General features: G+C 42.6%; 1 protein-coding gene and 1 long non-coding RNA gene across 2 annotated transcripts in view; one reads left to right on the forward strand and one right to left on the reverse strand.

Annotated features, from left to right (window-relative positions):
* Positions 1-27,218, reverse strand: part of CLSTN2 (calsyntenin 2) — a 639,619-nt gene that overhangs the window by 53,880 nt on the left and 558,521 nt on the right. The gene's annotated exons all lie outside the window — the stretch shown is intronic.
* LOC105523316 lies at positions 4,571-7,739 on the forward strand. The gene is made up of 2 exons (XR_001003582.1): positions 4,571-6,702; positions 7,190-7,739. It is a non-coding gene; the product is annotated as an uncharacterized LOC105523316 (long non-coding RNA).

Genomic DNA, 27,218 nt, shown 5'->3' on the forward strand with positions numbered 1-27,218 from the left:
GAGACTCCATCTCAAAAAAACAAAACAAAACAAAAAAAACTCTCAATGAACTAGATATTGAAGGAACATACCTAAAAATAACAAGAGCCATCTATGACAAACACACAGCCAATATCATACTGAATGGGTAAAAGCTGGACACATTCACCTTGAAAACTGGCACAAGATAAGGATGCCCTCTCTCACCACTCCTATTCAACATCATATTGGAAGTTTGGCCCAGGAAATCAAGCAAGAGAAAGAAAGAAAGGTATTTAGATAGAAAGAGAGGAAGTCAAGTTATCTTTGCTTGCAGATGACATGATCCTATATCTAGAAAATCCCACCATCTTAGCTCAAATGCATCTTAAGCTGATAAGCAACTTCAGCAAAGTCTCAGGATACAAAATCAATGTGCAAAAATCACAAGCATTCCTATACACCAACAACAGGCAAACAGAGAACCAAATCTTGAATGAATTCCCATTTACAACTGCCATAAAAAATAATAAAATGCCTGGGAATACAGCTAACAAGGGAAGTGAAGGACCTCTTCAAAGAGAATTACAAACCACTACTCAAGGAATTTAGAGATGACACAAACAAATGGAAAGACATTCCATGATCGTGAATAGGAAGAATCAATATCTTTAAAAATGGGCATACTGCTGAAAGTAATTTGTAGATTCAATGATATTCCCGTGAAACTACCATCGACATTCTTCACGGAATTAGAAAAACGATTTTAAAATTTATATGGAAGCAAAAAGAGCCCAAATAGCCAAGGGAATCCTAGGAAAAAGAATAAAGCTGGAGGCATCACACTATCTGACTTCAAACTACACTACAAGACTATAGTAATCAAAACAGAATGGTGCTGGTAACCAAAACACACATAGACCAATGGAACAGAATAGAAAACTCAGAAATAAGACCATACACCTACAACCATCTGATCTTTGACAAACCTGACAAAAACAAGCAATGGAGAAAGCATTCCCTATTTAATAAATCATGCTGGGAGAACTGGCTAGCCATATGCAGAAAACTGAAACTGGACTCCTTCCTTATATCATATGCAAAAATTAACTCAATATGAATTCAAGACTTAAATATAAAACTCAAAACTATAAAAACCCTGGAGGAAAACCCAGGCAATACCATTCAGGACATAGGTATGAGCAAAGACTTCATGACAAAAACACCAAAAGCAATTGCAACAAAAGCAAAAATTGGCAAATGAGATCTAATTAAAGAGTTGCAGAGCAAAAGAAACTATCATCATAGTAAACAGAAAACCTACAGAATGGGAGAATATTTTTGTAATCTAACCATCTGACAAAGGTGTAATATCCAGAGCCTACAAGGAACTTAAGCAAACGTACAAGAAAAAACAAAATCACATTAAAAAGTGGGCAAAGGACATAAACAGGCACTTCTCAAAAGAAGGCATACTTGTGGCCAAGAAACATGAAAAAAAAGTTCAGCATCACTGATCATTAGAGAAATGCAAATCAAAACCACAAAGAGATACCATCTCACACCAGTCAGAATGGCTAATATTAAAAGTCCAGAAGTGGGAGGGTCACAAGGTCAGGAGATAGAGACCATCCTGGCTAACATGGTGAAACCCTGTCTCTACTAAAAATGCAAAAAAAAAAAAAAAAAAAAAAAGAGCCGGGCGTGGTGGCAGGCACCTGTAGTCCCAGCTACTTGGGAGGCTGAGGCAGGAGAATGGCATGAACCCAGGAGATGGAGCTTGCAGTGAGCCCAGATCGCACCACTGCACTCCATGCTGTGCAGCAGAGCGGAAGTCCGTTTAAAAAAAAAAAAAATACTCCAAAAATGACAGATACTGGCACAGTTGCTGAGTAAAAGAATGCTTTTACACTACTGGTGGAAGCGTAAATCAGTTCAAACATTGTGGAAGACAGTGTGGTGATTCCTTCAAAGATCTAGAGGCAGAAATACCATTTGACCCAGCAATTTCATTATTGCATATATACCCAAATGAATATGAATCATTTTATTATAAAGATACATACACATGTATGTTCACTGCAGCACTATTCACAATAGCAAAGACATGGAATCAATCTAAATTTCCATCAATGATAGACTGGATAAAGAAAATGTACATATATATCATGGAATGCTATGTAGCCACAAAAGGAATGAGATCATGTCCTTTGCAGTGACATGGATGAAATTGGAAGCCATTATCCTTAGGAAACTAACAGGAACAAAAAACGAAACACCATATCTTCTCACTTCTAAGTGGGAGCTGAATGATGAGAACACATAGACACACATGGTGGGGGGAACAGCACACACTGAGGCCTGTTGAAGGGGGTGGAATCAGGGGAGGGAGAGCATCAGAAAGAATAGCTAACAGACACTGAGCTTAATATCTAGGTGATGGGATGATCTGTGCAGCAAACCACCATGGCACATTTTTACATAGGTAACAAACCTGCACAACACGCACATATACCCCTGAACTTTTATTTTAAGTTGAAGAAAAACACATTTTGGTTAGCACCCAGATCAACTTTATGCCAGGGCAAAGATGTTACTCTTATTTGCAAATCTATTCAAGATCTTCCCAGGAGGTTGCCTGCACTTCCAAACTGGCAGCAAGAAGTGTAGTGTGTTTTCACTGGAAGGTAATCATGACAGCTCAGAAAGCACCTGCTGGGCCTCCTGTCAAAAAGTGACAGCTGACTCAGGGTGCTGGAGTGCTAGGGAGCAGGAAACGTGAAAGGTAGCCTGTGTCAAAGAGACCACCCTCATTTGAAATTTGGTTGAGCAACATTTGGGCAAATCCCCAAAACAATCCTGAAAGACCATCGTTGTAATTTGTGTTTAGATCATGTAAATCAAGACTTGCTTTGCAGGAGGATTTAACCTCATCGCTGGGGAAAGTAAGCACATCTTTATTATGCGCTGATGATGTACCTAGCACTCTAGCACCATGCTGTGATTTTTGCATACATAATCAGCAGGGTTTTTTTTTTCTCTTTTTTTCATACCACTGCCCTTAAGCAGTGTCAATCAGATCTCCCTTTCCACCCCTAGATGACACCTTGGCAGATCTGTTAGTGTCTCAAGTCACTGTTTTCATGTATGGATGATCCCTGACTTATAATTGCTCAACTTTACAATGGAGCAAAAACAAGACATATTCAGTAGAAACTGTACTTTCAGTACTAACATAACCATTCTGTTTTTGACTTTCAATATAGTATTCAATAAATTACATGAGATACTTAACACTTTATTATAAAATGGAAGCTTTGTGTTAGATGGTTTGCCCAATTGGAGGCTAACCTAAGTGTTCTGAGCATGTGTAAGGTAGACTAGGCTAAGCTTTGATGTTCAGTAGCTTAAGTGTATTAAATTATCAATTTATGATATTTTCAACTTATGATGGGTTTATTGGAAAACAACTCCATTATAAGTTGAGGAGGATCTATATTAAAAAGTCCACTTCAATTAGTCTCTTATCTAATTCAAAGCTTCTCCCCTTACCCAGCCTGGGGCTGATTTGCAAATTCCACAAACCCCCACAGAGGTAGGGCAGTGTTGATGTGAGAGCCAGAGGTTAGGGCAGAAAATCCACTCTCAACGAGTGGGGGTTGTGCATTGCCTGTGCTGGCTCCTGCAGGAGCCTGGAGGAATGGGACATGCCAGGAGGAGATGAGGCCCCCCATTCAGTATTGCTTGGGGAAATGTTCACCTCAGACCCTTTCAGGCTTCCTTTCCCCACTGAGATGCTGATTGTCTTGCAAGATAAACCATGAACAAAGGGGTCCAGAGTAAAAAATTCTTTGGAAAAGCTTCATTTAACAGTCCATCAGGCTTCTTTCAGCGGGATTCCTCAAAACAGTGGTTCTCAAAATGTGGTCTCTGAACCAGGGCATCAGTATCACCTGGGAACTTGCTATAAATTCAAACTCTCCAGCCTCATCTGAGACCAATGGAATCAGAAACTGCAGTAGGGCTTGGCCATTTGTATTTCAATAAGCCCTCCAGGTAGTTTTGGTGTGGTTAACTTTGAGAACCTCTCAGAGACTATAATATGCTAAGGTGGAGAACAGACTAGACTGTTTATCAAATTTTTGGACCATATTTGTCCTCCTGCTAGGTACCTATGACTATCTCAGGGAACAAAAAATCCTAGATGACACATGCTGTGAAATTCTTTCAATTCATTCACACATATTTATTGAGTACCCACTATGTTCCAGGTACTTCCCAGGCATTGGGGACGTGACAGTGAACAAAACAGACTCTAGCCAGCCCCTTCCCACTTTCTAGCAAATGCCAGTCTCTCTCACCATTCTTCCTACCCCCATTTCAAAGCTTCCCTCCCTCTGCTGACGTATTTGTTCCTGCTTCTCATTTTGAGCATGAAGACTCCTCTTACCTGTGAGCCCCCATCAAAAAAAAAAAAAAAAAAAAAAAAAGGCAAAAAAGCAAAACCCTCTCTTAAGCCCGCCAAGCTTTCTTCCTCCTCCCAGGTTTTTGCTTGCAGGACATGCCAGAGAATTCATCTGAGGATATTTTCCTCATGAATTTCCTCAACCAGCTGACATCTGTCAGGGCCGTTGGCACAGATTCAGAGCTGCAGAGGCCCAGCCACAGCCTGTCTGTTGCGGGTTGTAAGTGCCCATGTACAGAGTGAGTTTAATATTTGAGCAGGCCAGAAAGCACATCTTAAATTTGGCAATTAGGAAAGGGAATATTTCTCCTCATGTGTTCCCTCTCTGAACACAATAAACTGCACAAAGACTAACCAGATCGCTTGCCTCCAAATAGGAATTGTCTTCAAAGCGAGTCATTTTAGGATGGGATTGAGGTGGTTGAGGTCTCATCCTATGGGGTTCTAACCCCTCCTGCAAAAGCCTCTGAGCTTCTCAAGGTAAGTATAAGGGATATGATAGCCATTCAACAATTAGTATTGGCAGATCAACTGACTGACTGCATGAATGAACAAATGATTGCATTAAGAGCTAGCAACCCTGGAAATGATTCTTATAGAAAAGGAGAACACGAGGGTCCAGCTTGGAAACCAGGAGTGTGTTCCTGGGGATAAGGCCATGTCTGTGCCAAATCCTTAGAATTCGAGCAAACTCAGCAGTGCCATCTGCCCAAGAAAAAGAGTTGAGAAGTCCCTGGCAGACACAGAGGGTTTTAGACAGAAGATGAGGGCCCCATGGGGAGAAGGAAGGAGGGTACAAGTCATCAGATATGAGTGAGATAAGACTCCAGCTAGGGAGGGGCCAATGCATGTTGCACAGGTCTCCTCACTAGTTTCTGGCTTCCATGCACATTCTGGGGATAGCAGCACCTCTTGGGATTTCCACTGAAAGGTAGTGGCTTTGAAGTGAGTTGGCTCAGGGGAAATTTCAGCTCTATCCACTTACTTGGGATTGGAACTTGGGGCAAGTTTCTTAAACTTGCTGAGTGTAGTTTCTTCATCGATAAAATAGGTAGAAAACCTACCTTGCAGGAAGAATTGATTATTTAGTCAATAGGTATTTATTGGTACCAGGTCACACATTATGTTAGGTGCTGAATATAGAAAGTGAGCAAATATAGACATAGCTTTTCCCCTTAGGTGACAGAAAAACACTTATGTAAATAAATGTAACTTTATGTCTATAAGACATCCTATAAGTAGAGGTACAAGGTGTCGTACGAGTCCATGATAGAGAGATTTTACCTAGTTTTGGAGATCAGAAAGTGATGGTGAAGGAAAGGATGAGGACAAATACCAGAGCATTCAAGGCAGACAGAACAAGCACAGGCAGTGCCCTGTGGCACAGAAGTAAAGGGTGGGTTTCTGCTACAGGGGTAGAGGGCAGGTGCCTTCTCCTACCCCTGCTGCTATTAGCACACTAGTGAGTCTACCTCACCCCAAACTGTGGGGATGCCCATTCCAACCTTGGAGGGAGGCTAAACATAGCACAGTTCCATGCTGAGCCTGTGGAGCCCGATCCCTCAGATTCAAATTCTGATTTGACATGTCCTGACTGCGTGATCTCAGGAGAGTTACATTTCCTGCCTGTGCCTCAGTTCTTTCAAAAACAGAAATGATAACAATAGTAACTACCTTGAGGGGCTGTGATGATTGAGTTAATACATGTAAAACACTTAGAACACTGGCTTACCTTGTAATTGCTAAAAGGTGTAGGTGTTACTCCTGGCATTCCTTCTTTAACTCACGGCCCTAAGTTATAATACTTACATGGTTCCTGGCATGAGCCCTCTTCCCTCCCTCTGCCCAGTCCAGGAAAAGGCTCAACCCCCAATGTTCCTCATCACCCTATCTGGACTAGTGTGATTGCACCAGCCTGTACCATTCCCTGTCCATCCTGGTCCCTCACATACTCAAGACACACATGTCATTTTACATTTTCCAGTAGCCATATTAGAAAAGAAAAAGTAAACAGGTGAATTTAATACTTTAGTCCAATATAGCCATTTATCACTTCAACATGTAATTAATATTAAAAATTATTATATTTTACATTGCTTTGGACTCTTTGCACTCCATCATGGATTTTACCTTAGCAGCACACCTCAGTTTGGACTACCACATTTCAAGTGCTTGACAGTCACACATGACTAATGGCTCTTCCATTGGTTAGCCCAGCTCTGGACTCCTTGATCCACAAGGATAAGAACCACATCCACTTCCACACCTCCAGGTAGGAGGTAGGTGCACAAGAAATGTCGGTCACAAATAAGAACGTGGAGGGGGAGTGGATGGATGAATGGTGGTCATGGACTGCAGAGCCTCACCCGTCCTCCCAGGCTCTTACTCTGTTACTGGGCACAGAGCCTTTTAGCTACAAGGGGATCAAATCCTGGGTACCCGGTGCTAAATTACCATCCCAAAGAGAAGGTGAGGGGAGGGCTTGAAGGACTCTGGGGGTCCAGGGCAGCATCATAAGGAGGGGAGTGTGAAGAAAGAGAGGCAAGGGAAGATTCATGCTGTGTAAAGGAGAAAAAGAAATGGTTCTAGAGCACTCAGGCAAAGAGAAGAAAGAGCAGAAGGAGGGAGGCATCTCCTGACATGGTTTTACCCACTTCTTAGGGACTTGCCAGGGGAAGCAAAGATTAATGGGAGGAATGAGAGAGAGAATACTTTCATGCAAAATGTTTCTTTCCATGCTTAATTTCTCCTTTCATTCTTTCCTAGGCAGATAAATAGCAGAGACTGATGACACGTAACTCTCTTCCCACCATGGATGCCGGTATTTGTGGGCAGCTGCAGAAGAGTAGGTGGGAGGATCTCCCAGATTATTAGGCCAGTTTTTCTGTGGCTCAGAGAGTGCCAGTGACTTGCTCAAGATAAAACAGCTTGTTAGTGGCAGGGATGGAGCCCAGAAATCCTGTTTTGCTGTCCTCAGGAATGTGTGTTCAAAAGAAGTTCTTGGCAAAGGTGAGAATAAATCGTAGGCTCTTTGAAGAGGACTCCAGTGTATTAAACAAATAGGTTGCTGAGATGCAGTTAACTACTCAGTAATGTATTTGAAGAAAATTAATTTTTCATTCTGCCTCAGAATATTGAGGCTGGCCATCCATAAATACAGCCTGTCTCTAGGAGAACAGAGGTGGAATCCTCCTTGCAAGTTTTAAAAAATAAAATAGTAATCTCAGTGGATATCTTAAGAGAAACATAATTATAATTTAGTTGACATATCTTATATCTCAGTGATGGTAAATAAGCCTTCCCTAAATAATTCAAATAATAAATGCTGCTCCTTTGGAGAAGTGAACTGATCTTGAATGGAATTGGGTGTTTCCACCTACAGAAAAACAGCACGTGCTGGCGAGAAAGCATGTCCCACATCTCAGAGCTCACAGGGGACTGCCTCAGCTACTGGCTGTGTAAACCAGCAGCTCTATGGTAACGGAACTCTCCTTCAACCACATGACTGCCTGTGTGTGTATCTGATTGCTCTGTAGTGGCAGAGAAGAACAGTGTACATTCACAATGGAGCCCCAGTACAGAACTTTCACCACAGGAGTTTCCCAAACCAATCTTGTTCTGGTGGAATTCAGAGCCACTGAATGAAATTAAAGGCCATCAGTGGGGTCATGCCGTGAACATCACATCATTGCTCTAGAAAAGACAAACCCATTCCAGAAAAGACAAACCCATTCCAGCCACATCTGGATCACCTGCTCCCCTTGCAGAATGATTTCTGCAGAAAGGCCAATTTGCATTTCACAGGGGCCTCAAGAGAAGGCTTGTCAACAGGCTTGGAATTCCACAGCCAGGAAAAAAAAAAAAAAAAAAAGGATACTTTCTTTGAACTACAGGTTAGTCTGTTAAGTTAACTTTGGGGGAATTTGTAGAAATACTTGAAGAACAGTTGCAGTTTTAAATCCATTAGGATATCTAAGATCTTTTAAGCACAGGTTGTTATGGATATTTGCCAAGTGGAATTTTCACTTGAGTTTTGGTCTCATATAAAACTCTGGAAACTAATGGATTAAAATCCAGTAATACTCTTTCCCCTCCCAAACAAAATCAAAACAAATGCCACAAACACAAAAGCATCCCTCCTGCCACCTTTCTCTGGCTCTGGACAGAAGGTGGAATAGTCCTCATACGTTCATGCTAGGTTCTGATGAGTCACTCAGGAGAGACTTTGTGAGTGCCAATAACAGGCAAAGCATGTGCTGGTTCCAAGCTTTGGTGTGATTGTGGATGTAAGAAAATGTGAATATAAATGACCTTCCATGTTTACTGAGATCAGTGCGGCTCGTTCTTCCTCATGACTTCCATCCAACCTGCACTGTTCAGGAACCAGATTATACAGTCTTAGAACAAGACTGAGAAGGCCTCAGAGTCCAGGACTCTGTTTCGGTCTTCTCTTGTTCCACCCTGTGGCTCTCAAATGCAGGGCTAGGGGCATAGAAATGCTCAGAGTGTTCACTGCATTTGATGCCATTACTCGCTATGACAGAAAAAGCAGTGGTCAGAATAGTGGAGCACCACCTTTTATTTGGCATGAGAAAAATATTCCTTGAATCCTATATAATATTAGTAATTTGTAAGATGTTGTATGTGTTCAGAAAGTGCTATTTTTACAAGGAGGACCCCTTGTTAAATAATGACAATAAAGGCTCTCATGAAAGGCTCCATAAACCTCATTCATTCATTCATCTGTTAACTAAATATGCATGGAGTCTGCCATGTATCAGGCGCCCTGCTCCACACAGAGAAAGCTAAGAAGAGCTGGAACCTCAGAACTGCCTGCAAGGCCTTGTAGGCTCCCTCTCTAGTGATCTGGCAGAAGTGGATGAGATGCTCAGACTGAAGACTATTTCAGAGGGCACTGATTCTTATGTCTAAGGGATTTTGTGGATTTATCTGCTAAGGGGCAGGCAGTTTTGAGAAGAGAAAGGGGAGGCTGAAGATGGCAGGCTCTCAAAGGTCCTCATCACCTGTAAATGTCTTTCCTGCAGCTCTTCCTGAGGGGTCCCCTTGGAAGCAGACCCCACCACTATGCCACATACTGTGGGTCCTAGGTCCTCGTGTGAGGGTAAACTTCTACTTATAAACTAGGGGCTATAGCCGAATCATGAAAAATTCTTTTTTCTTCTATCTTCAACTCTTGGATAATAATTTTGTTCCTTTTAAGAAATTTTCTTAAAAAGTTGAATTTCCAAAAACATCCTGGGGAGCTTGGCACATGAAGGCCATTCCTATTGTGTTGTCAGGATAATGGCTCCCATATAGGTTCATGTCCTAATCTGTGAAACCTGTGAAGATGTTACAGTCATGCATCGCTTAGCAACAAGGACACATTCTAAGAAATGTGTCCTTCAGTTATGTCATGACTGTGGACCATCACAGAGTGCACTCACACAAACCTAGATGGCATAGCCCACTACACACCTAGGCTCTAGGACACAGCCTATTGCTCCCAGGCTATGGACCTATACAGGATGTTACTGTACCAAATACTGTAGGTAGTTGTAACATGATAGGTATGTGTTTATTTAGACAAAAGTAAATATAAAAAATGTAGAATGGTGCTAGAGTATTATAATCTCATGGGATTGCCTTCGTATATGCAGTGTACATTGAATGAAACGTAGTTATGTGGCACATGACTGTACTTAAGCAGCAAAAGGGACTTTTCAGAAGTGATTAAATGAAGAATCTTGAAATGGGGAGAGTATCCTGGACCATCTAGGTGGGTCCAGTGCCACACAAAGGTCCTCGCAATTAAAGAGGGAGGCAGGAGAGTCAGATATGATGTGATGATGGAAGCAGAGGTTGAATAACGCAGTGGCTGACCTTAAAGATGAAAGGGACTATGAGCCAAGGCATGTGGGTAGCCTCTGTAAACTAGAAAGTACAACGAAACAGAAACTCCTCTAGAGCCTCCAGAAGGACCACAGCCTTCCCAATACCTTGATTTTAGCCCCAGAGACCCATTTCAGACACCTGACTTCCAAAATTGTAAGATAATAAACTTGCGTTGAAGTCACTACACATGTGGTGCCTTGTACGGTTGCAATAGGAAACCACACACTAATCTTGCTCAACACACAATCCTTGCTTCTATACGCAAACTGATTTCCTCAGTGTTCCCCTTTTATGCTAGACCTTGTGTATGCCACTTCTGCTCTGCTCTGCTGTCTCATCTCCTTCCACTTCTCCCTAGCAGTCAGCTTTCCAAGGCCAGTTCCACACGCCACTCCACTGCGCCCCATCTCCTGCCCTGAAATTCTTCACAGATGCCAGGCACACTGTGCTCTGACTTCTGATTCTCAAGGTATTTTGAAGAGTGTTGATCAATATATGTAATTCACGAATACTTTAGACAAACAAAAAGCTCATCTTCCAAAAGGTGTTTAAAAGTGCTGGGCTGACCACACACAGGATAACCAAAGACCACCTCTGCTCAGTGGCTCCTGCATGCCTAAGCCTCCCCAAGCTGTTTAATAAGGGCTCAATTCCTGATTGCCTTCCCAGTGAACTGTGGGGTACAGGGGTCAGCAGTTGTCCTCTGTCTACCCTATATGCAAACAGGCCTGCATCCTTCACTGCTCAGCCCCACAAGGCTGTGTTCATTTGCTACAATTCTCTCCATTTAGAGGTGTAGAATTAGTTGACTTTCAGGTCAGACAGTGCTGAGCCTGAAAGATGTGCTCTTCTGATTCTCTGAAACATCTCCCTGGGGAAAGGACCACTTGGGAGAAGGTTCCCTCATTTTTATTTTACCCTTCACCCACCACCACCTTAAGCACAGCCCGCTTTTATACATTTTGTGCCATACCCTGGGCTAAGATCTTTGCATGCATTGCCTATTCTCCCAACAATTCTTGGAGGTATAACTATTATTTTCTCCATTTTACAAATAGACTGAAGTATTCAGAGACGTGGAGTAACGTGTCCAAGGTCACACAATGAGTCTGTGTCTACAGCCTTGCTGTTTGAGCCGTGGGCCATCAACCATCAGCACAGGCATCCCTTGGGAGCTGGTTAGAAATGGAGAATCATAGACCTCACCCCAGACCTTCTGAATCTGAATCTTAACAAGATCTCCAGGCAATTAACATGCACATTAAAGTTTGAGAAGTTCTGCTCTAAGTCACTAAGCAGTACTATCAAGAAAGAAAGAAAGAAAAAGAAAACAATTATTTATTGGATGAGAATTTGGATAGTGTGTCCATGTAAGGATTCTTGTAAGTCAGATGGAACTAGACACTGTGGGAGGGGGAGGGCCTTGGGAGAGACAACTCAACTCTTACCAGCTATGGCTCAATTATATAATGTGATGAGAAAACCTGCTTTCTATGGTTATAAATTTTGCTAGAAAAAATTCATGTAACTGACTCTGAAAAGCATGGAGCTCCCATTAACCCACTGTGGAGCCCTTACAGAGTTTGTCTGGGAGAGGAGCTGAGGCCTCCTGAAGGATTTCATTTAAGCCCTAAGGATGCAGAGGTGTCCCTCCTTCCTGCATCCAGCCTTCAGGCTAGGCAGGAGAAACCTAGTTTGCAGGAGGACTGTATGAGGAGGAGAAAGCTGATTTGCAGGAGGACTGTATGAGGAGGAGAAAGCTAGTTTGCAGGAGGACTGTATGAGGAGAAAACGAATTTGCAGGAGGACTGTATGAGGAGGAGAAAGCGAGTTTGCAGGAGGACTGTATGAGGAGGAGAAAGCGAGTTTGCAGGAGGACTGTACGAGGAGGAAAACGAATTTGCAGGAGGACTGTAGGAGCAAGAGAAAGCGAGTTTGCAGGAGGACTGTATGAAGAGGAGAAAGCGAGTTTGCAGGAGGACTGTATGAGGAGGAGAAAGCGAGTTTGCAGGAGGACTGTAGGAGCAGGAGAAAGCTAGTTTGCAGGAGGGCTGTATGAGGAGGAGAAAGCGAGTTTGCAGAAGGACTGTATGAGCAGGAGAAAGCTAGTTTGCAGGAGGACTGTAGGAGCAGGAGAAAGCTAGTTTGCAGGAGGGCTGTATGAGAAGGTTATCCTTGTGTGGTGGCCATTAAAGCCAACAGCCTCCAAAGAGCATTAGAGTGACCAGGGCTGCTTTTGCAAACATCTGAACTGAATCTTTTTTAGCCCTTAGCCTAATGAGGAAGCAATGGAATTTCAGGAACTTAATTATTGGCAGGCTAGAAAGTATGCAGGAGAGAGAGAAACAGAACAAGAGCAAGCTGGGTGGAGGGAGAGAGTGACTGATTTAGGAATGAGGTACCTTGGGCACCATGTGTGTTAAGTGAAAGGCTGGCTCTCTCAGCAGCAAGATTCATACCATTAAACAGTGTCAGGGGTTCCTTCCCTTCACCTGAACACTCAACTAGAAGTGAGAGGAACAAAACTGGTACTCAATCATAATGATTTCAATTCTTTATGCCTGTTAAGTGAGGTATTATTTATTTATTTACACTCACTTCATTTCTCAGATTTAGGGTTAATTTGTATTAATAGATTTTTAATAGCCATGGTGGATGGCAACAGTACTAATCATTTTCCATTAATACAATAATACTTTATTATTTTCAAAGTACTCCCACAACATTCCATTTTCTCCTCAGTCTCCCTGGGAGGACCAGTGGGTATAATATGCATTCTGCAAATGAAAAAAGTAAGGCCAGAGGAAGTACAATGATTTCATCAGAGGCAGCTTACGGGGTTGGGGGACTGGGGCCAGAGCCCAGCTTTCCCGAACTCTAGAAGGTATTTCTTCCTTGGCTGGCTTTTCCGGCCAACGGAGCAAACATGAAAACCAAACCAACAATAAAAACACAACACTAATCAAACACAGGCAAAGAATAGACAGGTCCAACACTCTGATTCAGAAACATCCCAGTTTCTTGTCCTTTAGTATACTCCTGGTTTTACATTCATGACCGTAGAATCCTGCCTGAATGGTTTGCTTTGGTTCCATGATGGGATTGCTCATATCAGAGAGTTTGTCTTTCCCTCGCAGATATTCTGAATGCATTCCTAATTCTGAAGTCTTTCTTTCTTTCTGGGTCCTATGTGTTACCCAGATATTTTCTGGGTAACAATAAGGCTGTTTTTTGGATCGGCCTCTGACTGTCAAGTAGAGGAAATGCCTGAGTGTTACACCGAGTGGACAAAAGAAAAGATACTTGTTTCCAGAGGCCTCAAGGCTTACAAGCCGACTCTGAATTTCTGAACCCCTACTTGGGAGCCCTGAGCTCCCCATGAAGTTCCCTAATTTCCAACCTTTCCTACTTCTCAATGAGAACCTTTTTTTTTTTTTTTTTTTTAAGACAGAGTCTCACTCTGTCACCCAGGCTGGAGCACAGTGGCATGACCTCGGCTCACTGCAACTTCCACCTCCTGGGTTCACGCCATTCTCCTGCCTCAGCCTCCTGAGTAGCTGGGACTACGGTTGCCCACCACCACACCCGGCCAATTTTTTTTGTATTTTTCAGTAGAGACAGGGTTTCACCGTGTTAGCCAGGATGATCTTGATCTCCTGACCTCGTGATCTGCCCACCTCAGCCTCCCAAAGTGCTGGGAGTACAGGCGTGAGCCACCACACCCCACCAGAACCTTTGCATTTTTATAGGGTTATTAGGTACCTGTACCCCATGCATAACAAGAGGCAGAACTTCAGATACCAGGGCAGGGCAATCAGAGACACTCAGTGAGAAGTATTTGAGGATTGGGTGATTTTTACCACCCCCTGCCTACACCAAAGGCAATTCTGTCAGTGAGCAGAGCTGTTCTGCATAAAGAGCAGCCTCATTACCTCCAAATGCTCCCTCCGCATCCCAGGCCATTGGGCACAGGTGGCCTTTTGTTTCTTAGGTTACAGTTCTCAGCCCAGAAAAAGAAAACAATGCCCAAGCCAAAGGCATCCTCCCATGTCCTTGGCTGACCATTTAATTGTAAGGTCCAATCAAAGTAATTACACATTGGGGTCCTTGAAGACAGAAGGTTATTCAAGTCTGCCTTGCTGCTGAATTCCAGAAAGGTAGATTATTTCTGTTATAGTCAGTAGATGGGGCTGTGACTCATGCAGTTGTAAAGGCAAACCTTGAGACCAAGGGAGTCAAGAGAAAGAGAAGCATCTTCAGATGACGAACTCTGTAAGGGCTCCATAGTGGGTCAGTGGAAGCTCCCTGCTTTTCAGAGTCAGGTATATGAATTATTTCTAGCAAAATTTATAACCACAGAAAGTAGGTTTTCTCACCAGATTATATAACTGAGCCACAGCTGGTAATAGTTGAGTTGTGTGACGATTAAACAAGGCAAACCAGCCAGTGCACTGTTGGGCATACAGTAAATGCTCAATAAATGGTTATAATTTTGATGTGATTGTTAATTATTTGGTTTAGTGGAAAAAAAAAAAAACAAAACATTCAAGTGCTCACAATGCCAGACAGAGCGCTCAGTGTTGAGGATTCCAAAGGCATGCCGTCTTTGTACAATCTTGGATTTCCAATGACAATAGTAACCAAGGCTGAGAGGAAATCCTTCAGGAAACAAAATCTTTATACTTGGTCTGAGACATCCCATTCAAGGGTACCTTTTTATGGTAAAGAGATGGTGACAACAGCTAGTGGTTGTGACAAGACATCATCAGGAATCCACTTTAGCTACTATGGGTCACTCCAGGGGATAAAAGAAAAGGGGTGCCTTGAGGATACAACTTTCATTAAAGAAAGTGAATTAGCACAAAATAAATAATTGCTTAATTTTATTTGTACCTTGACCCATCAAAAACTGAATGTGGCTGTGAGAATAAAATCAATACAAGACTTCTTTTAAAAGGAAATAGTAGTCCCGGAAGGGAAACTGGATAGAGGTGCCATACATGTCTCTGGGCTCCCTCTGAGCTGGGCACCATCTGCGGCAGGACAGGTGAGGGCATGGCCACTTGGCACTGGCTGCCTTCATGGCAAATACTCTGTGTGGTTCACCCAGCTGCTGCCCAGGGATGGCCTTCCCAAAGGTGCAACCCAACAGCACCTCACTCCATTAGGGGGGCTCCCTAAGTGTCCCTGAAGAGTGGCCGAATGCATGTCCCTGCCACTCAGGTATGCAGGGGAATGAACACTCCAGGAAAAAGTCTTGGGCTGATTGGAGACAGGCGCCAGGGGATAAACTCTTCTCTCTTTCTCTTCTCACACAAGACACAATAATTATTTTTAGTTAGTAATTGCTTTGGATTATTAGAAAATATCTTGGGGGAGAGTCCAAGATGGCCAATTAGAAACAGCTGCAGTCCATGTTGCATAGAGAATGAAAACATCAAGTGAATTCAGCACCTTCAACTGAACTATCCAGGTTCAGGCATTGGGACTGAATAGGCGGAAGACTTGACCAACAGAGAAGCAAGAAAAGCAAGGCAGGATGACTGCCCATCCAGGAGTGGTGCAGACCCAAAGGAACCCCCAACGCCAGCCAAGGGAAGCTGTGAGTGATTGTATGACCCCTCCCGGAAAAACAGGCTTCTTCCATAGATATTTGCAACCTGCGGATCAGAAGATTCCCTCATGAGTCTGTGCCGTGAGGGTCTTGAGTCTGATAGAGCTGTGTGGAGTCTCGGCAGAGCAGTCACTCAGGCTCACTCAGAGACCCAGGAGTTTTATAGACTCTGGCCCCAGGAGTCCTGCGAGGCAGGAGATCCATCCGTACTCTCCCCTAGGAAGAAGGCTGAATCCAGGGAGCTAAGTAGTGTTGTTCTGTGGACCCCACTTCCATGCCACCTCACAAGTTAGGACCCACTGGCTTGGAATTCCAGCCAGCATGGGCAACAGGCTGGAGACTGCCTGAGACGAATGAGTTCCTGAGGTGAGGGTGGCGGCCATTTCTGCGGTGAAGTTGACTCTGCCATTCTAGCCTGCTGGCTCTGGGGAGTCCGGGTGGTTCAGTCAAGGAGGAATCCCCCCCAGCACAGCACAGAGGCTGTGCCAGATCGTGGCCAGATAGCTTTTTCAAGTGGGACCCCAATCCATCCCTCCTGACTGGGCAGGGCCTCCCTGCAGGAATATCAGCAACTCCAGCCACGGTTATATGGATGGAACTCTAATCCCTCCCTGAGATAGAGTCCCTGGTGGGAGGGGCGGCCAACATCTCTGCAGTTCAGTCAACCCAGCTTTTCCAGCCTGCTGCCTCTGGAGAGTCCAAGCAATCTGGACGAGGAAGGCTTACCCCACCACTGCACACCTGCTCTACCAAAAAGCACTCAGACTGCTGCCTTTTTTTTTTTTTTTTTTTTGAGATGGAGTCTTGCTCTGTCACCCAAGCTAGAGTACAATAGCACGATCTCGGCTTACAGCAATCTCTGCCTCCCAGGTTCACGTGATTCTCCTGCCTCAGCCTCCCGAGTAGCTGGGATTACAGGTGCATGCCACCATGCCCGGCTAATTTTTGTATTTTTAGTAGAGACAGGATTTCACCATGTTTGCCAGACTAGTCTCGAACTCCTGACCTGGTGATCCACCTGCCTCGGCCTCCCAAAGTGCTGGGATTACAGGTGTGAGCCACTGCACCCAGCTAGACTGCTTCTTTAAGTAGGTCCATGATCCTGTCCCTCTTGAGTTGGTGAGACCTCCCAACAGGGGTCTCTAGACACTCCCTACAGGAGCATCCAGGCCAACAACAGGTCAATACCCACCCTGGGGCTTTGATAAAATTCAACATCCCTTCATGTTAAAAACTCTCAATAAACTAGATATTGAAGGAACATACCTAAAAATACTAAGAGCCATCAATGACAAACGCACAGCCAGTATCATACTGAATGGGTAAAAGCTGGACACATTCCCCTTGAAAACTGGGATAAGACAAGGATGCCCTCTCTCATGACTTCTATTCAACATAGTATTGGAAGTTTGGCCCAGGAAATCAGGTAAGAGAAATAAATAAAAGGTATTCAAATAGAAAGAGAAGAAGTCAAGTTATCTTTGCTTGCAGATGACATGATCCTATATCTAGAAAATCCCATCGTCTTAGCCCAAAAGCTTCTTAAGCTGATAAACAACTTCGGCAAAGTCTCAGGATACAAAATCAATGTGCAGAAATCACTAGCATTCCTATACACCAACAACAGACAAGCAGAGAGCCAAATCATTAAGGAACTCCCATTCACAATTGCTACGAAGGGAATACAATACCTAGAATACAGCTAACAAGGGAAATAAAAGACCTCTTCAAGGAGAACTACAAACCACTGCTCAAGAAAGTCAGAGAGGACACAAGCAAATGGAGAAACACTCCATGATCATGGATAGGAAGAATCAATGTTGTGAAAATGGTCATACTGCCCAAAGTAATTTATAGATTCAATGCTATTCCCATTAAACTACCATTGACATTCTTCACAGAATTTGAAGAAAGTATTTTAAAGTTTATATGGAACCAAAAGAGAGCCTGAGTAGCCAAGACAATCCTAAGCAAAAAGAATAAAGCTGGAGGCATAATGCTACCTGACTTCAAACTATACTACAAGGGGACAGTAACCAAAACAGCATGGTACTGGTACAAAAACAGACACATAGACCAATGGAACAGAATAACTCAGAAATAAGACCACACACCTACAACCATCTGATCTTTGACAAACCTTGCAAAAATAAGCAATGGGGAAAGGATTCCCTATTTAATAGATGGTGCTGGAAGAACTGGCTAGCCATATGCAAAAAATTGAAACTGGACCCCTTCCTTACACCTTTATACAAAAATTAACTCAAGACAGATTAAATACTCAAATGTAAAACCCAAAACTATGAAAACTCTAGAAGAAAACCTAGGCAGTACCATTCAGGACACAGTCATGGGCAAAGATTTCATGATGAAAACACCAAAAACATTTGCAACAAAAGCAAAAATTGACAAATGAGATCTAATTAAACTAAAGATCTTCTGCACAGCAAAAGAAACTATCAGAGTGAACGGACAACATATAGAATGGGAGAACATTTTTGTAATCTATTATGCATCTGACAAGCATCTAATACCCAGAGCCTACAAGAAATTTAAACAAATGTACAAGAAAAAAAACATTAAAAAGTGGGCAAAGGACATCAAGAGACACTTCTCAAAAGAAGAGCCTACAAGAAATTTAAACAAATGTACAAGAAAAAAAAACATTAAAAAGTGGGCAAAGGACATCAAGAGACACTTCTCAAAAGAAGACATTCTTGCAGCCAACAAACATATTTACAAAAAGCTCAACATCACTGATTGATCATTAGAGATATGCAAGTCAAAGCCACAATGAGATACCATCTCATGCCAGTCAGAATGGCTAATATTAAAAAGTCCAGAAACACCAGATGCTGGTGAGTTTACAGAAAAAAAGGAGTGCTTTTATACTGTTGGTGGGAGTGTAAATTAGTTCAACCATTGTGGAAGACAGTGTGGCGATTCTGCAAAAATCTAGAGACAGAAATAAAATTTGACCCAGCAATCTCATTACTGGGTATATACCCAAAGGAATATAAATCATTCTGTTATAAAGATATATGCACATGTATGTTCATTGCAGCACTATTCACAATAGCAAAGACATGGAATCAATCCAAATGTCCATCAATGATAGACTGGATAAAGAAAATGTGGTACATATACACCATGGAATACTATGTAGCCACAAAAAGGAATGAGAGCATATCCTTTGCAGGGATATGAATGCAGCTAAAAGCCATTATCCTTAGCAACTAACATAGGAACTGGAAACAAAACACGTGTGTTCTCCCTTATAAGTCAGAGCTGAATGACGAGAACACATCAACACATTATGGGGCATAACACACACTGGGGCCTGTTGGGGGTAAGGTGGGGGAAGGGAGAGCATCAGGAAGAATAGCCAGTGGATGCTGGGCTTAATACCTAGGTGATGGGTTGATAGGTGCAGCAAAGCACCAGGGCACACGTTTACCTGTATAACAAACCTGCATATCCTGCACGTGTACCCCAGAAGTTAAAAGTTGAAGTTCAAAAACAAAAACAAACAAACAAAAAGTAATTGCTTTGGAAGAGCAATCAGCTGAACTTGATCAGAAGAGGTATCCAGCTTGATAAACTACCCTTTTGTTTACCTCCCTCATTCTCTGTCTCACTCTCTTACCTCTCACATTCCTCTCCCTGGGCTTGTACTCTTGTGAAGAAGGTCATAAACTTTTGCACTGGGCTTTGCTTTTTGGGAACACAGACTGAGAGGGAATATTAATATGAACCCTTGGAGGAGGTATATATGCTTCGTGCCCTGAATGTATGATGACAGAGTTTATATTCTTTAGCAAGAGGTCACACAATTGGTTCTAAGCTTTGTAGCAGCCAGTGCAAAAGGAAACTTGATGTAATATTGTCTTATTATGTCCATAAAATTAAAAGACACCTGTTGTTAAAGAAACACAGATTTTTTTCTTGTATAGAGTCCAGATAGAAATCCTTCTGTGGGTTTTCAAAAGAAGACATTCTGTGATGTGGACAGCTGTGTCCTCAACATCACCCTTTATTAATCTAATAATGAGTTTGGGGAATTGGTTCTTATAACACCCTTCAACGTGGTCTAAAAGGTTGACATCAAGATATGCCCTAGTAAGAGCAGGCTTTTAGAGAGACCAGTTAGGGAGACATATGGCTAAGATAAGTCATTTCAATTCTCAGAGCCTCAGGTCTCCCATCTATGACATGGGATAATTACTCCTCTTCACAGACTGCTATGACAAATAAAAGAGTAAATGTAGGCAAAGCTCGTAGAGCAGATCCTGGCATACAGAGGCTTAATGTTGTTTGTGCCTTTGACCCTCTCCTTCCCCCTTCTGTTATTTTATGACCTGGTTATGTTGTCCAGCCCCTGACATCATAGGACAGGAGCTTTGCCAAGTATTTCTTGGTGACTCCCCACAGAACCTAGCTTTGTGCCTAGTATAGGGTAGGTATACACAGTAGGTGCTACTCACAGATATGTGACTGAAGAAGCAAACTTGTCACATTGCCCTTAGGTTGCATGACTAATGCTACAGTTATAAGAACAGCACGACTGAGATTCCAAACAGACCCTATATTGCATGTAAATGATTCTTGACTATCCTAAATCATAACACAGATTTAATTAAAAACACTTTAAAGACATCCTTTCAAAGCCTTGCCCCAACTCTCTGTTGCTTTATCAGGCTCTCAATTTGCTGACTTGAATGTGATTTTTGCTGAAACCTCTAAATGGCAAATCACATTTTCATCCCAAAGTGTCTGAGGTAAAGCCATGTGAGAGAATGGAATAACTGAAGGCCAGAAAGGTAAACCCAGCCAGGAATGCAGTGGGAAAACACGAGCGAGGCAATAATGTTCCCAGACTTTTCTTCCTTTGCTGATTAAACCAAAGGTCTTGGTTGTAAATTAGAACCTTGTTTTCCTGAAATATTAATCTATGTCTGAAGTGAAAAAAATAAAAACCTCCATGGTTGATTGTAACAATTCCAATTGCTGGTGAGTGTCCCTGGCAGACAACCCTGATAAGTAGGGCTTGTCAGACTCTTCTGTGGAATATTCCTTCTATGGTGGGAGTCCCCTGTCTCCTGCAGGGGCAGTTTGTCCGCAGATTCTGGATCTCTTCTCATCCCTGTTCATTTCCATCCATCCATCCAGGCAGTCAGCATATACATACAGAGCCCCTACTCTGAGCCAGACACAGCTCTAGTTCTGGGGGATATAGCAGGAAATAACGCAAAATTCCTACTCTTATGAAGAGATACTATATATTTACATAAACATATTTATATAGAATGTAAACCAAGGTTACCCACATTGATGTTCATTCATCCAAATTTCCTTGAGCAAAGTTCAAAAGGCTTATCTTTCCTGGTTGCTGAGGTGAGTGACTGTGTATTCCTGAGAGGGTGAGGGACACCTTGGATTTAGTACTGTATTTCAAGTATCCAGCATAAAATCCAGAACACAGTACACGCTCAGAAAAAGTGTGTTCAGTGACAGTAATCTACTATCCTCATGGACACGGATAATGTCTTATTGCTGTTGCTACTTCTTTGCTCCAGAATAGGTTTTAGTTCTTTCAATTAGCATTTTCTGAGACCTGTTTATTCCTCAAAGATTATACATGTCTTTTAGTAAACACGTGTATTTTTCAGCTGGGTAGGTGACTAGGAATGGGACTACTGGGTCTACTTTAGCAGATATTGCCAAATAGTTTTCTAAAGAGGCTGTACCAATTTATACTACCACAAGCAATATACAATACTCCCAGTTGCTCTGCATTCTTGCCAAATCCTGATATCATCTCCCTTAAAATTTATTTTTTTAAGCCATTCTGGTGGGTGCTTGGTATAGCTCACTGTGGATTTAAATTTTGCATTTCCCCAACGTATAATGAAGTTGAGCACCTTTTCATGTGTTTACTGGCCATTCGGATAACTTGTTTCTTAAAGGGCTTTTTTGGGTCTTTTGAAGGTCCAGAGTCTTCGTCGTCTTTGTTCACTGCTGCATTTGCAGGCTCCACAGAAATGCCTGCCAGGTAGGAGGCTCTCAAAGGAAGTATTTGTTAAATAAATGGACAAATTCACATACCTCTTCTATCACTTTCTTAATATTTTTATTTAAACTAGCTCACTTTTACTTAAGTAAACTGTGCGTGTATATATGTATATGTAAATATATTTATTTATTTATTATTATTGATTTTTGAGATAGAATCTCACTCCAGTTGCCCAGGCTGAGTGCAGTGGTGCGATCTCAGCTCACTGCATCCTCGACTTCCTGGGCTCAGGTGATTCTCCCACCTCAGCCTCCCGAGTAGCTGGGACTGTAGATGTGCAGCACCATGATCGGCTGATTTTTTGTATTCTTATTAGAGAGGGGTTTCACCACGTTGCCCTGGCTGATCTCGAACTTCTGGACTCAAACAATCTGCCCACCTTGGCCTCCCAAAGTGTTGGGATTACAGGCGTGAGCTACCACATCCAGCCTAAAATAATTTTATTTAATTTTATAACTGTGAAGTCGTGTTTTAATGTGTAAGTTACACCTTTTCTCCTATGTACTAAAATAAATAGGTAACTATTAAAATTTTTAAAAGTCTGTTCAAGTATTTCTAATCTCTCTCTCTCATGTCATTGCTGGTATATCAATATCCCTCAAATTAAATGAATTGATACCACTGAAACACTTAAGTGCTCATTACATGTTAGCTATGATTAGATTTCCTTACCACCAGCAAATCCAGGGCAAGGACGAAATGAGGATTTGGGAAATGTGTCTTAGCAAGGCAGTGGTGGTTTCTAGAAAGATCATGAAGGCAAAGCAGAAGGGAGTAAAAAGAAGACTGGAGGGTCGCCAGACTGGCCAGGAGACAGAGAAAGACAAATTAACACTTGATTTAGTTGTGATATAAAGTATGTTTTTCAAGATTTTAAGTGACCATTTGTGCTTTACTCCACAGATAAAAAACTTTAAGTTTATTAGGGACATATGACTTACAGGGGGTTGACACTGTGCTAAAATCTTCCTAATGAACAGGTTTCCCATGTTCTGCCTCTCTCTTTCTCTCTCTCTGGGTAAACTGCTATTAGAAGAAATGCAGAAATGGAACAGCCCTTTGGGATCAAGCGCAGTGAGAAAGTCTCACTGGGTTGGCCTCTCTTATCAGCCATTCACACGAATGCTTCCTGGCTACATGTGAGCAGGTACTAGACATCACAGCTGGGCAGGCTAGGCTGCGAGACCTTTGTGAGGTGTGGGATCTGCTCCTCATTACTGAGCAGATAGTACTGTCAATGTTCAGCCTACGACACTGCTTGGTGAAAGACTTCCCATACCTGTTAAGTGAGAAGTCACAGAATATCACTATTGAAGCCAAGGGCCTGCCCAGAACATAGTGTCCTAGTAGATGTGCCACGTTCTTTTTATTTTTTTCTGAGACAAGGTCTCGCTCTGTCACCCAGGCTGGAGTACAGTGACACAATCTCAGCTCACTGTAGCTCGATGTGCCACATTTTGAAGTGGTCCAGGGCAAATGGCAGTAAGGATGAGGGCCTTCTTTGTGGCCCAGCTTCAGTTTTCTGGAATAAGTGTCCATAGGATGCCCCTGGTCTGGGGGGCAAATGACTCCACAGTGTTGCCCATGAGGTGCTGCTTCTGGGGATGCGTCTAGCATGGAGGAACTGGGGGCCTTCATGTACAGCCCTGACTCCAGTAGGAAAGGATCCTTCCTTCATAAGGAGATTTAAAGCCCCCTTCCCATATCCTTGGAGGTGACAGAATATACAGAGAAATGACTGGTGTGGATTCTATATGGCCCACAAAGCAGAGACCCAGAAGATCTGGTTAGAGGCAGAGGCTGCCATGCCCCCAGTGTGCTAAGCTGAGCAGTAGAAGGAACAAAGTATTAGAAGAAAGATTAAACCCTTTACAATCTTTAGACTTCACTGAGTCAATGCTTAAGCAAAGGTCAGAACCCATGCAATGGTAATGAGTATCTCAGAGCAGGAACTGAGATGCCCCTGAGTAGTCACTATGAGTTGAGAGCAGCTGGTGATGTCCAGAGAAGGCTCCAGCAGACTGGCAGGCCCCACTCTGCTGGATGCTTGGGAGGAGGCTCCCTAACAGCTCCTTAATACAGAAAACCTGGAGTCAGAAAGCTGTGCTAGGTACAACGTACTATATTAACACATTTAATCCTCCAGATCCTATGGGATAAGTGCCATTTTACAGATGGGAAAACAGAAGTACAATGAACTTAGCTAACTTTCCCAAGGCCACGCAGTTAGTAGTGACAGAGCTGGGCTTCAAACCCATTAAATTAGGTTCCAGACTCTATGCGTATAGCCTCCAAGCCAGCCTACCATTCACAACCAAGTACATCAGAGGGCATGCCTCTTATTTCCATGAATTCTAGAATTTTCCAGGACAGATTGCAACTGGTTAAAGAAATCTCTGAACTCCAAAATGTGGGGGCAAAACAGGGTAAAAAATGATGGCAATCATAAACTGATAAAACAATGCAACTCAGTGATCACCTGGCATGAATCAGCTGCTTTATGCATCTATCTAGTGCCTGTATAACCAATTTTATAGATGAGGACATGGAGGCAGAGGGTTTACGTAATAGTCCTCAGTAGTACCTGTTGCTAGAAGGTAGCCATGATGAGATGTGAACTGAAAGCTTTCTGTTCAAAACTCATGCTCTTGGTTTGACATGCTTTCTTCTGTCTTTATGAGGCTTTGTATTTTTTCCTGGTACATCACATGTACAGCTGTCCTTCCTTTTCCAGGGGCATTTGAATGTGAAACTTCATCTGTCACATGGGAAAGGGACTTCAGGCCCCAGGGTTTCCCCTGGCAAGCCTGTGCCAACTTACACTTGCCCCTAGCAGTAAATTTTTAATGCACCCTTACCGATACTTGGTATTCTCATTAAAACAAAATAAAAATCCACTTTGCTGTTTTACTGGATAAAAACAATACTTAAATATATTGTGATCTGTGCTTGTCTGTTGCCATCCTCATCTCGTGACCTGGGCTACTCACTCCTATAGACTAACGACCTGTACCTGTCAGGGACCCTAGACCCACTATTTCTCTGGCAAAAGAATGCACGCATGATTCAAAACTTTCTATTTCCTGGCCAGTTGACATAGGGCCAGTTGTTTTGTAATCTTTCCAAGCCACATTTACCTCACATCTGTGTAATGGGGTAATGAGACACTGAGGTGAAGATGTGTAAAATGCATAGCAAGGGCCTGTGAACAATTTATCTGCCTACATCCCTCCCAAAAGCCCATTTTGGTTGTCTTCTAGAACGAACACGGCGTTGATTTCATTCCAGTATCTTTAGAATGGGCCGGGATGTGGTGGATTTTTAAACATAGTTAGGTCGTCTCCCTGCTGCTCCGTGCAAGCCTTCCACCACCCCCAGGCTCGGTCAGGTGATCCCTCCCAGACGGTCTTCTGTGTATACCTCCCGTCTAGCCCTGATCATGGTACTGTAATTACCTTTCTCTCCCACTAAACTCTAAGCTTCAGAGCCAGGATTGAGCCTCACCATTGCCATAGGGCCCAGAAAAGTCTCTAGCACATAGCAGCCCTCAACACATACTGCTTCTTCCACTTAAGTTACTTTTTATCCTAAAACAAGATGCATAAAGCTATACAAAACAAGTGCAGAACTTCATGAACTATTATGGAGTGAGCATTCTTATAGCCATACCCAGGCCAAGAACTGAAACCTTACCAGCTGTGCAGAAGCCCCTTCCCTGAACCCCATCCCAATGTCAGCCACTACTTTACTCCCAAAAGTATCCACTGTCCTGACTTTTACAGTTTTCACCTCTCTCCAGTTTTATCACTTAACTCTGTATCCCTAGACAGTGTAGTTTAGTTTTGCCCATGAAAAAAACTAATTTATGTTTTTCACATCTTTTTAAATCTACAGCTTACACGTTCATTATTTTCTTTTCCTTGCAATTTATCTGTTGAAGAACACAGGATAATAGATTTTCCTAGTCTAGATTTTGTTATTTGCACACTCATGTGTTCCTCTGTCCCAGTATTTCCTGCATGTAGGCAATCAGATCTAGGTTTATCTTGTTCATTTGTGCCCCAACTCAGAATCAGCTGTTTCCTTAAGAAACCCTGGAATCTTTTAGTGCAAATGTGATTTTCTGTTTGCCAGTTCTGTTTGCCATACTTCCGTTTGCCAGTTTGCCAGTGTATTCCCGGCTCCAGTGACTGGTATGAAGTAGTTGCAAAAAAAAAAAAAAAAAAAAAAAAAGCCTGTATTAAGTGCATTCTGCCGTAGGACTGTGCTTATTTCATCTACAGTTTCTAAATCTCAATCAGTCATTTTCTATCTCTGCATGTGAGTGTGAGACCGTGGTGGCCAACAAAACACTTCCATGGGTCAAGTGTTCTGCTGTCACTATATTAATCTTGCTTTACATTCATTATATCATTAAATCCTCATAACCATTCCTGAGGTGTTCATATTTATTCTCATTTTACAAATGAGGACACTAAGGCTCAGAGAAGTGAAGTGACTCACCTGAGGTCACACAGATAATAAGAGACAGAGCTGAGTGGCAAACAGATCTGAGAAACTCCAAAGCCTGCATTCCTTTGACTGCTCCATAATGAACATTTGTCCCTGAAATATGTTTGTTCATTTTTAAATTTGATCTTGACCAAAGCTTCTTGATGAATGGGTAAGTGAATGAATATGTACTTCATGGGGCACAGTGGAGACACAGCCTCGTTCTACACTCAGCCTCCCTAAGGAATGCTTTGTTTCTTCTTCTCTGGGTTCCTAATGTGACATATTGTTGCTAGACGTGGCAGAGGGATATTTTTAATGTTTTGAAATAAACCGGAAGATGTATCTTTGCTCTTGGCTTATAAGACTCATTTTATGTCTATGTTTACAGGCAGAAAAATAAGTGGCTGATATCAGATAATTCTTCAAGTTTCAATTCATATTTATAACCCAATTGTGGGCTCACTTTTTATTTGAGTCTAGATGATATAAGACTCTGTCTTTGCTTCGTGTCCAAATAGCTATAGCCTTATTTTTCCCTGTATTTGTGACTAATGAAAACTTTTGACATAGTTGTGTTTGATGGAAACAGAAGCAGACCATGTGAGAGGGCTATTACTAAGCTCTCCATTTCCAGGGCAGCCTGAACAGAGGGACAAGGGGTCCTCAATATCTCACATTTCATGTGATGCCAAGGAGGCAAGCGTTAGGCTTTCCGGTTG

This window comes from Colobus angolensis, unplaced genomic scaffold (assembly GCF_000951035.1).
Source record: "Colobus angolensis palliatus isolate OR3802 unplaced genomic scaffold, Cang.pa_1.0 Scaffold46, whole genome shotgun sequence".
Classification (NCBI taxonomy): Eukaryota; Metazoa; Chordata; class Mammalia; order Primates; family Cercopithecidae; genus Colobus; species Colobus angolensis.